Source organism: Sander vitreus, chromosome 24, assembly GCF_031162955.1.
Source record: "Sander vitreus isolate 19-12246 chromosome 24, sanVit1, whole genome shotgun sequence".
Classification (NCBI taxonomy): domain Eukaryota; kingdom Metazoa; phylum Chordata; class Actinopteri; order Perciformes; family Percidae; genus Sander; species Sander vitreus.
The window spans coordinates 11990100-12000943 of NC_135878.1; the positions used below are offsets into that span (position 1 = coordinate 11990100).

Below are 10844 nucleotides of genomic sequence, written 5' to 3' on the forward strand. Positions count from 1 at the left end.
CCAAGTGAAGGAGTTCAAGTACCTTGGGGTCTTGTTCGCGAGTGAGGGGACAATGGAGCGGGAGATTGGTCGGAGAATCGGCACAGCAGGTGCGGTATTACATTCAATTTATCGCACCGTTAGACGAAAAGAGAGCTGAGCCAGAAGGCAAAGCTCTCAATCTACCGGTCAGTTTTTGTTCCTACCCTCACCTATGGTCATGAAGGCTGGGTCATGACCGAAAGAACAAGATCCAGGGTACAAGCGGCCGAAATGGGTTTCCTCAGGAGGGTAGCTGGCGTCTCCCTTAGAGATAGGGTGAGAAGCTCAGTTATCCGTGAGGAGCTCGGAGTAGAGCCGCTGCTCCTTTGCGTCGAAAGGAGCCAGTTGAGGTGGTTCGGGCATCTGGTAAGGATGCCCCCTGGGCGCCTCCCTAGGGAGGTGTTCCAGGCACGTCCAGCTGGGAGGAGGCCTCGGGGGAGACCCAGGACTAGGTGGAGGGATTATATCTCTAACCTGGCCTGGGAACGCCTCGGGATCCCCCAGTCGGAGCTGGTTAATGTGGCCCGGGAAAGGGAAGTTTGGGGTCCCCTGCTGGAGCTGCTACCCCCGCGACCCGACCCCGGATAAGCGGATGAAGATGGATGGATGGATGGATGGAGTTAGAAGTTTCCTGTGTCCAGGTCATAATTTGATGGAAAAATAAACATTGAAAAACAGTTTACATACACACCCAAAAACTTAAAGACACAGACAAGCCAGTTAATTTAATACATTTATTTTCTGAATGGCAATCTCTAATATAACAAATAATCTATTCAACATCTCTCTTTGGCCTCTGTCTCCCTGCTTGTCTTTTGCTTTCCCTCTCCTCCTCATCTCTCCATTTTGGTGATGATAGTGCAGCCTCCGTTTGTTCCTTAGTCCCCTGTTAAAAGACAGCAAACACAAGAAAAAAATATTTACCGTTATGAATGCTATAACGGAACGTTATACTTGTTACATGGGAAACTACTCATACATTTTAGCTTTCATTAAACGTTGCTAGTGAAGTTGAAAAGGTGCAGCTTTACCTCCCATCCTGCAGCTACAACTGATAAACACACAGTAGCCACCACGAGGCACCTGCAGTAGCAACAGAATAGCCTACTACCAACCAGTTCACATTCACTTGAGCCTCACACGGGGATGAAACCACAAAATAATACTGAGAAATAAAAACGCAAGAAACTATTCCAATATTACTGTATCGAAAACAAAAGCCAAGTAGTTAAATTGGACGTGGACGGTTCCACCTGCTAGCTGCTAGTTGTTAAGCTAGCTATCGCTAGCTAACTTCGCTAGCTAACTTCGCTAGCTAACATCTCAAAGGATATCGGCTGAGCAACTTTATAACTGTTACCAAGGGTTGAAACGACCAAATGCAATTACATATTTTAGTAATATTATGCAAATAGCATACCTAATGTTACACTGTATAAAAGTGACAATATTTAAAACAAGCTAGCTAGCTACTGCTAGCTAACTATAGGGATACTAGATAGCTGAGTTGGCTAATGTTAAAGCACAAAATTCAGTTCAGAGCATATGTTCACATTGCAAACAAGCATCCACAAATGGCTCACCTTATGGTTGCCCTGTGGGTCCAGTTTGAATTGAATACAGACTGATACAGACTACTGATAGATTAAGTATTTTATCTCCTTCGACTAATGTAACTGTCAGCACCTTCTTTCTCTCTCGTCATTCTTCTTCTCATTCGTTTTGTCTTTTCCCTCGTCGACGTTATCTCAACCGTTCACCCACAACGCAGTAAAAAAACACCTCATTCCTATTGGCCATTTCCCCCGCACAAATGTATTACTGCAAATTGATAAACCGTACATAACTACTGTAAAAAATAGCCGTATTTTTCCCACAATGCTTGGCGGTTAGCAGTAATGTATTGCATTTAATCATTACAGTATATTAATGTCCTTATTGCAGTATAATACTGTTACAATTACGAAAAACCGTTACAGTGCGGGTTTGAAATTTGGTGGAAACATTTGGGATAGTGTAAAACAAAACTCAAAAAACTTCAGAGATGCTTAGGTTACTGGCTGCATCACTGTCTTCTGACAGACATTTCCTAGCATCTAGGGACCTCCACATTGACCACCAATTTCCCCACACCTATAGCATTATACTGTTTCCTATTTTTGCAACAAACTCTTAACATGCCATTATACAATATCTTTGCCTGAAAATCCCTGCCTATCTGACTCTACAAGACATTGGTAATCTTAAATGGATTCACTGCTCTAAATCCTGCATCTCCTTGATTAGTATGTGAACAGCATGTCAAACTATTTAGTACTGTCAGTTCTCCTAACTTTATGTCCCTCATCTCCTGACATTTCAGGTCTTTCGCTTAATGCCTCTCTCTTAGAGCCCCGTTTTTCTCTAACCACCATCTGCCCTGAGCCCCACCACTTCCTGAAGCCATGGGCCTCTAAAACCCCTCCTTTCCTAACACTAATCTAATTCTAATAATACCAGTCCTACTACTAATGAAAGAAAAGAGAGAAAGAAACACAGGGACTTTTCCAGCACAGAACACCAACTGATCACCACATTATCAGCATGTCACAGCACCAGCTACAGCGGGCATACTGTAGCAGATGTGTCGCACTGCATCCGGCCGTCCACGCTCAAGGTGAAACACGAGAGAAGAGGAAAATGAATTAGGGATACACTAGAGTCAGTGTAACGCTTATCAGTTCAATTTTCTAAACACAAACAGACATTTGGATAAACAGAAAAATGGGTTAAAATATCCAATTTTTCATTTTTTTCCACCTTGACAAATTAAAAAATTGGATCTTTAACCTGTTTTTCCAATTTGCTGTTTTATTCAGAGGATCAGAAATTTAGAAAATTACAAAATTGCATCTGGGCTCCAATTATTCAATACTGCAATGGTATTCTCTTCCTCTACTTTGCGGAATATGTAGGTCATTAACTGCATATGGACCAAAAAAAACAAAAACCTGATAGACTTTGGGGTCAGAGGTGCTTGCAACTGATGGTTTCGAGTGGGGGGGCGGGGCGTAGCTAGGCGGAACGAGGTAGACTCAGGTAGACAGTGTGCCCCAGGCGTGGCGTAACTAGCCAAAGCAAAAAAACGGCCTGATTAGGCAGCCGATTTACCCTTTCCTTTTAACATTAGTTCCTTTCAACAAAGTTATACAGTTCTATGACGATTTTAACAGATTTAGCAGTGATTTAAGTCATTAAAAAGGTAAGTGTGTAATGAGTTCATCACAATACATCATGTATAAATATGGTATAGTAAGCATTGAACTAATTCTCTGCTCGTGCAGCAGGAGCTGAAAAAATGTCCTAGTCAGCAGTTTTCAGAGAACAGCAGCAGGACATTAGAATAGGAGAGAAGAGAGCAAATGAAAGTGAGGACGAGCTAATCATTTAATCCCCTCTCACACAAAAGGATATGAGGCTCCACTGGGTGTGACGGTACTTTTCCATCACCGATGACATCTGGAGGACACAGCCTCCTGCAATGTGATACTCTCTCTCTTTCTGTGTGTGTGTGTGTGTGTGTGTGTGTGCGTGTTTGTATGTTCCGTCCTGTACGTGGAAATGTTTTGTTGCTACTAATAACACGTTTCATGCTGGTAAAAAAGATTTAGACTAACTGCGTGATCAGACGTGTCGGTATGATGAGAAACTGTGGAGAGATGTGAAAAGGATGCTTTTCACTCATCTTTTCTACCTTTGTCTTTTCACACTGTCCCAACAGCAGACCTCTGCTCCGTATTGTGTTTTACTGCGAGTTGGGAATGTGTCTCTGCTTCCAGATAAGCATGATCACATTTGACCAGTGAACTGATTCTGATTATAATCTACCTGTCAGAATCTTATGGTATGCAAAGAATGTATGCAGGGCTGAGACGGTCTAAAGTTGAAGGTGAGCATTTGAAGGACACTACACTTGCCGCAGTCCTTATTTCCTGGTTTACCGCTCAGGTGATCTACGGGGGGGTGGAGATTGCTGCAGCTCCTCTAGTGGGATGGCCTTGCAGAGTAAAACTGCAATATACAGTAGAGAAGTAGTTGTGGGAACATGACTGATGTTTTATGTCAAACCTCCAGAGGTCAGTGTGGCCTCAGTCCAACGTGAAAGTAGCAGAGCCAGGATCAGTTGAACCAGTCAGCAGACTGTGCAGGTGTAGTAGTGTGGATGTAGTCATGCAGCTATAAAGAGGAAGTAGTAGTAAAGAGGGGGCTGGACAGAGAGGCAGGAAGAGGAAGACAGGAAGCACTGCAATGTTCTGCAGGGACAAGGTGACTCCTCTGGAGTGTCCACACTCACCTGCAGAGTCAGAGGGAAGGTTTGCATCACACAGTTTTTAAGATGAACAGCTCACTCTTTATTTCCTAGCAACACAAAATGAAACACAAAGTAAGTACATTAGTAAGGGACTGTTTGTTATTTTTTTTAAGGGGCCACCGGAGGAGTTTTGGGATCTTTAGTCAAAATAGACCTGACCTCCCCTCGCCAGTAATAATTTTTCTATGACCCTCCAAAATGATTTGTAAAAGAGGCATGACCCTCCCCAACAATTTATTGATGCCTTATGTACTGGTTTGCACTTTGCTAAGAAGTATATATATGCCCTATGATTTTTCACAGCCGTGACATACATGAGTTAACCTCTGCATTCTCATCTTACACATCACACTCCTCTGTTATGGTGTGGTGGCCAATTCAGTAGATTTACTCACTAACATTGTTGTGGAAACACAATAAGCATGAAAACTAAATGCACATTTCCTGGATTACTGCATTACTTCAAATACTAAGTTACTCATCTAGTAAACTAGTATTCACATGAAAACAATAAAACATTGAGACAATTAAGCAAAGCACACTGGGTAACAAATTCAACACAAAAACTGGTTGCTATGGACTCGTCACTAGGCTTCCTCAGTCATTGTATATTTTAGCATGTAAAGCTGCCGAAGCTGAACATTATATTCCAAAACATATATCTTTATTTTTAAAACAGATTTTAAATTACATTGTAACAATTTAACAATTTGCCCTTATGAAATCCAATCGCGACATGGCTGTCTTGGAACGCAATAGACAGACGGTGGCGGAATGCCCCGACACTTAAATTCAACTAAAATGTAAGTGAACAAAGTGGAATAAACTTGTAAAAGTCCAAATCTACACAAAACCCGCAATCAATTAGTAAGCTGACATCAAATGTATGTACATGGCATTTAGGAAACCTTTATTGCAACGTTGGCACAGTAAGATGTCCAGACTAGTGCAACAGTAATTTTCGTTTTTTGCGTCCTGCTGCTCCCATCGTCAGCCAGGACATATTTTTTTTACTAAAGCAGTATATGAAATCAGATGCATTACCTACCACCATTTAGTTGTTTTGTGTTATTTAAGATACTAGTGCAGTGTCCGTTGAAAATGTGACTGTTTGGAACGGGCCGATTGCTTGGCCTGTGGCATTGCTGCTTGTAGAATTAATCAAAACCAAATTGTACCCCAAACATACTTACAGGACCCCAAACCACTTAATATGCAACTCCCCTGTATACCCTACTACTAACTTACTGATTAACCTGACAGAGAACGCTGCAGATTCAGAATGTAATCACAAAATATCACATGAAAATGTGGAGTAATGTGGCCGGGTAGAGTCAGTGGCACATATAATTAGAGGTTTATGCCTCGACGCAGTGGTCCATGGTTCGAATCTAACCTGTGACGATTTCCTGCATGTCTTCCCCCTCTCTCTCACCTAGCTGTCCTGTCGAATAAAGGCGGAAAAGCCCAAAGTCCGCTATCCACCCGGCCCGTTATGAGAGCTAATCAGCACATATCTGCGTTCATCAACCACCAGAACTGGAGTGTGTGTGTGTGTGTGTGTGTGTGTGTGTGTGTGCGCGCGCGCAGAGAGAGAGAGAGAGAGAGAGAGAGAGAGAGAGAGACGGTGTTGTCTCGTGTCGTATGATCGTTAACGAATTTAACATTTCAGCAGAGGTGTTAATTTCCATACAGGTTTAGTGGCTTGACAGTTAACGGTGAAGTAGGGGATTTGATTCGCGGGGGGTATTTTGGCGACGGTAATGTTATTAGTTAGCAGTATACTTAATTAACCCGGGTTGAATCTGATAAAAAGTGCTGTCTGCCCGGTTCAGCTCTGAGATTTTCTTGCATTGCACAGTGCTGTTAAGGAATAATCTGAAGCGCCTTTTTTTCGCCAACCTCATTCCAAAAAGTCGCGAAGAGGTGTATTTCACGTTTTAGCTGCCAAAGCTCCGCTGCTTTCTTCGACCCTCTCTGTCTCTGGTCCTGTGCTTTGCTCAGTCAGTGTGCAGTGCGAGAGGGGGAGTGGCCAGCGGCTAGGGCAAAAGCCAGTGTGTGCTTCTTTTACTGATATATATTTAACAATATCTTTTGCATTTCTAATCCAAACAACGTGAAACTTGGCACTGCCCCCCCCCCCCCACAGACTAAAAAATGTTGGGTGACCCTCCCCTCAACAAAGAATACAAAGACATGACCCTCCCCTATTTTCCTCCAGTGGTCCATTCCATAAATACCGAACGGTCCCTAATAGTTTGTTTCATATTTTACCCCTGAAATTTCAAACCACATGATGTGATTGGCCGTCAGGCATTCTGAGTGACAGTAACACAAGACTACAAGTCGAGGGTAGTGAAAAAGGTAAGAGCGACAACTGCAGCGAGTAGTATGAAAGAACGGAAATCCACGTAAGGAAGTAGGTTGGGGTGGTGGATGGGAACACATGACTTTCACAGAGGAGACCAGGGTTTGTATCCTCTTCTTGTCTGCCGTGTCACTGAAACACATTTTTAACCCTACCCACGGTCTTTTCCTGCGTCAAAAAGTGACGCCAAGAGTCCCGACCAAGTGTGTCTGACTGAGACGCTAACCATACATGTCTGACTGAGACACTAAAGGAGACTTTTTGCGTCAGTAACAAACGCCAAAGGCACCTGACCAAGCATTGCTTTTTGGCAAGCTGGGAGTGAGAATGTGTTGGCAGTTAAAGGAGAATTCCGGCCAATTTTTACGTTAATCTTGATCGCTATAGCTACGCGAGTACTTTTGATAGAAAAAACCCCGAACCGAATGAGTGCAGGTAACACGGAGAAGCTGCAGCTACGTACTACAAGCGTCCCCTGAGCTAAAACGGCAGTGGTCGGGGCAAGTTTTAGAGTGCCTTTGTGCCTCTTAACAGGCACAAAATGCAATTAATATGTCTGTGTCACATGAGCAGGGACCTTACGTGTCAACAAGATGTGTTTTCAACTCAGACATTATTTAAATTCACCTACCCTGGTCCTTGTATCGATCCTGCCGGTAGCTAGCTTGCCCTGCTAGCTGATAGCCGTTAGCTGCTAGCTGCCGTCCAGTGAGTGTATTCAGACAGGCTTCTGTAATAATCATCCCAGTCCACGGAGCGGTGGTGGTGTGGCTATGTCCTCCAGAGGACAGGTCATGTCACGTCTTGAAGTGTATTCCCCCCTAAAATAAACAGTAGTGCGGTAGTAGCTGTTAGCTGCTAGCTGCCCTCCGGTGAGTGTATTCAGCCAGGCTTTTGTGCTAATCATCCCAATAGCGGCTGTCTGTCTCGTTCTTTCCAACTCTTGTGAGGCTAGTTCTTCGTCTGTATACTCGGGTTCAAATAAATAAGGACGACCATCAAACTCAAAAGGCTCTTCCGTGTGTTGTATATCTGCTATATTCTCCATAGTTACGTTACTCCAAGCTTCTTCCCTTATAAACAACTCTGCTCTTCACACACTACGGTCCAATCTGCACACTACTGTTTACCTTTTCCTGCTACAACTGAATTCCCAGGAGACAGCGCGATGCTACAGCTAAGCTTCAATAACGCTATTACTGTGCAAGCCACAGACATCGTTTATCCCGTTTCCATGTAGTTACATAGTCACTGATATGGTCATAACCACTACAGTGCTCAATTACCTATTTTGAGGGGGAAATAATCTAAACCTTTCGCTGCGAAGGCATGATCTGTCCTATGCAGGACATCTACCAGACCACCGGGCGCTTCGTGGATTTTTATTGGGATGATTATCACAGAAGCCTGGCTGAATACACTCACCGAATGGCAGCTAGCAGCTAATGGCTAACGGCTATCTGGCTGTACACACTCACCGGAGGGCAGCTAGCAGCTAACAGCTACTACCGCACTACTGTTTATTTTAGGGGGGAATACACTTCAAGATGTGACATGACCTGTCCTCTGGAGGACATAGCCACACCACCGCCGCTCCATGGATTGTTATTGGGATGATTATCACAGAAGCCTGTCTGAATACACTCACCGGACGGCAGCTAGCAGCTAATGGCTAATGGCTATCTGGCTGTACACACTCACCGGAGGGCAGCTAGCAGCTAACAGCTACTACCGCACTACTGTTTTTTTTAGGGGGGAATACACTTCAAGATGTGACATGACCTGTCCTCTGGAGGACATAGCCACACCACCGCTGCTCCATGAATTGTTATTGGGATGATTATCACAGAATACTGGCTGAATACACTCACCGGACGGCAGCTAGCAGCTAATGGCTAATGGCTATCTGGCTGTACACACTCACCGGAGGGCAGCTAGCAGCTAACAGCTACTACCGCACTACTGTTTTTTTTAGGGGGGAATACACTTCAAGATGTGACATGACCTGTCCTCTGGAGGACATAGCCACACCACCGCCGCTCCATGGATTGTTATTGGGATGATTATCACAGAATACTGGCTGAATACACTCACCGGACGGCAGCTAGCAGCTAATGGCTAACGGCTATCTGGCTGTACACACTCACCGGAGGGCAGCTAGCAGCTAACAACTACTACCGCACTACTGTTTTTTTTAAGGGGGAATACACTTCAAGACGTGACATGACCTGTCCGCTGGAGGACATAGCCACACCACCGCCGCTCCATGGATTGTTATTGGGATGATTATCACAAAAGCCTGTCTGAATACACTCACCGGACGGCAGCTAGCAGCTAACGGCTATCAGCTAGCAGGGCAAGCTAGCTACCGGCAGGATCGAGACAGGGACCAGGGTAGGTGAATTTAAACAATGTCTGAGTTGAAAACACATCTTGTTGACACGTAAGGGCCCTGTTCATGTGGCACAGACATTTTAGTTGCATTTTGTGTCTGTTAAGAGGCACAAAGGCACTCTAAAACTTGCCCCGACCACTGCCGTTTTAGCTCAGGGGACGCTTATAGTACGTAGCTGCAGCTTCTCCGTGTTACCTGCACTGATTCGGGTCGGGGTCTTTTCTATCGAAAGTACTCGCATAGCTATAGCGATCAAGATTAACGGAAAAATTGGCCGGAATTCTCCTTTAAGGAGTCTGACAGCCTGAGGAAAGAAGCTGCTGTGTCTGGTATGACAGCAGATACTTCTGTATCATTTGACCAACAGCATGGTGAACAGACTGTTGCTTGGGTGGATATTGTCTTTTAGTATATTTTGGGTTCTGTGCAGGTATCTTGCCGATATCACTGATGCTCGGTAGATGGGTACCAATGATGTTCTGGGCTTTTTTAATCACCTGCGGCAGAGCCCTCCTGTCCTGGGCCGTGCACATCCCATGCCAGTTTGTAATATTTCTAGTTAGGATGCTTATTTGTCCTCTGTAAAAGTTACTTGGCATGGGAATTTTTCCTTCTTATGTTTTGAGAAATAAAGCCGAAATCCCCCCATACTACTCTATATGTATCACTCTGACTGATTTATACTACATGGCCAAACGTATGTTGATTGTTAAACATGTCACTCCAAAACCTTGGGCCTTAAAGGAAAGGATCCTTCTAACAAGCTTTGTGGTGTATCAAAGCCTGATATATGTTATTCTTCTTGCCATAGAGCTTCACTGTTGTCGAAAAACTATAAAACACACTCAAAACACTGTTACACTGGGTGACATGTTCCTTCATTACTATGAACACAGTAGTTTGCCTGCTGTCCCAAATACTTGAGCACCTAATGTGGATTAATCCACCGTTTAAATAATCCCCAACAAAAATTTCCTCCTGTTTGATAAAGACTACAGTGACCGGCTGTCCTAGGAAATTACTGAGCCCTTTTTAAAAATAAAACTATATTTGTGAGCTGTATTTGAAAGATGTATGTTTTTAGTAGGAACCAATAGGCTTGGGGCAGAGAGCCACAGACAGAGTAAGGAAGTCAGGGGCGGTTTCCTGGACAGAGTTAAAAATAAATCAGGACTAGGCTAATTCTACTTAAATGAATTCAGTCTTTTAAAATGGCTTTATATGAGTTTAATTAATTTTAGACTAGAGAGTTGCAGACTAAGGTTAATAAGGACTAACCAGCTACTCTTTGTGAAGCATGATTAGAGTAATGATGTGCACTTGGTGCTGACCTGATAATGCTTCAAAAACCAGGGATGGACCCTTAAGAGACATTAACATTGTGTGGAACTGGAGTAAATCACCCAACCAAACAATGGACAAAGGTAAAAAAAAACATTCAAAAATGTTCAATGATTTTGAAAAAACCCTCTTGAAGCAAATTGTTCAAACCACCCAATTATTGAGAACAAACAGCATGAAAACAACAAAAAGAAAGCTTGGACTTTCATTTGTAATAAATTTAACTCAAATGAAAAAGTAAGCAAAAAGGACAATTCAATTCAATTTAGAGACTGTATTAATTGTTGGCCTACTTTTACATATCAGTCACCCTGAAAGGTTGCTTTATTGTGATCCAAAGATGTAACAAACAGTATCATACAGAATAG

At 43.4% G+C, this 10844-nt stretch overlaps 1 long non-coding RNA gene across 2 annotated transcripts; it reads right to left on the reverse strand.

Annotated features, from left to right (window-relative positions):
• Positions 1–771: 771 nt before the first annotated feature.
• On the reverse strand, positions 772–5901 carry LOC144512988 (uncharacterized). Of its 2 annotated transcripts, none has more exons than XR_013501062.1 (3): positions 5808–5901; positions 4355–4419; positions 772–907 (listed from the first exon to the last, which is right to left on the reverse strand). It is a non-coding gene; the product is annotated as an uncharacterized LOC144512988 (long non-coding RNA). The 2 variants fall into 2 exon arrangements; XR_013501063.1 differs by having other exon boundaries at positions 5769–5901.
• Positions 5902–10844: the final 4943 nt, after the last annotated feature.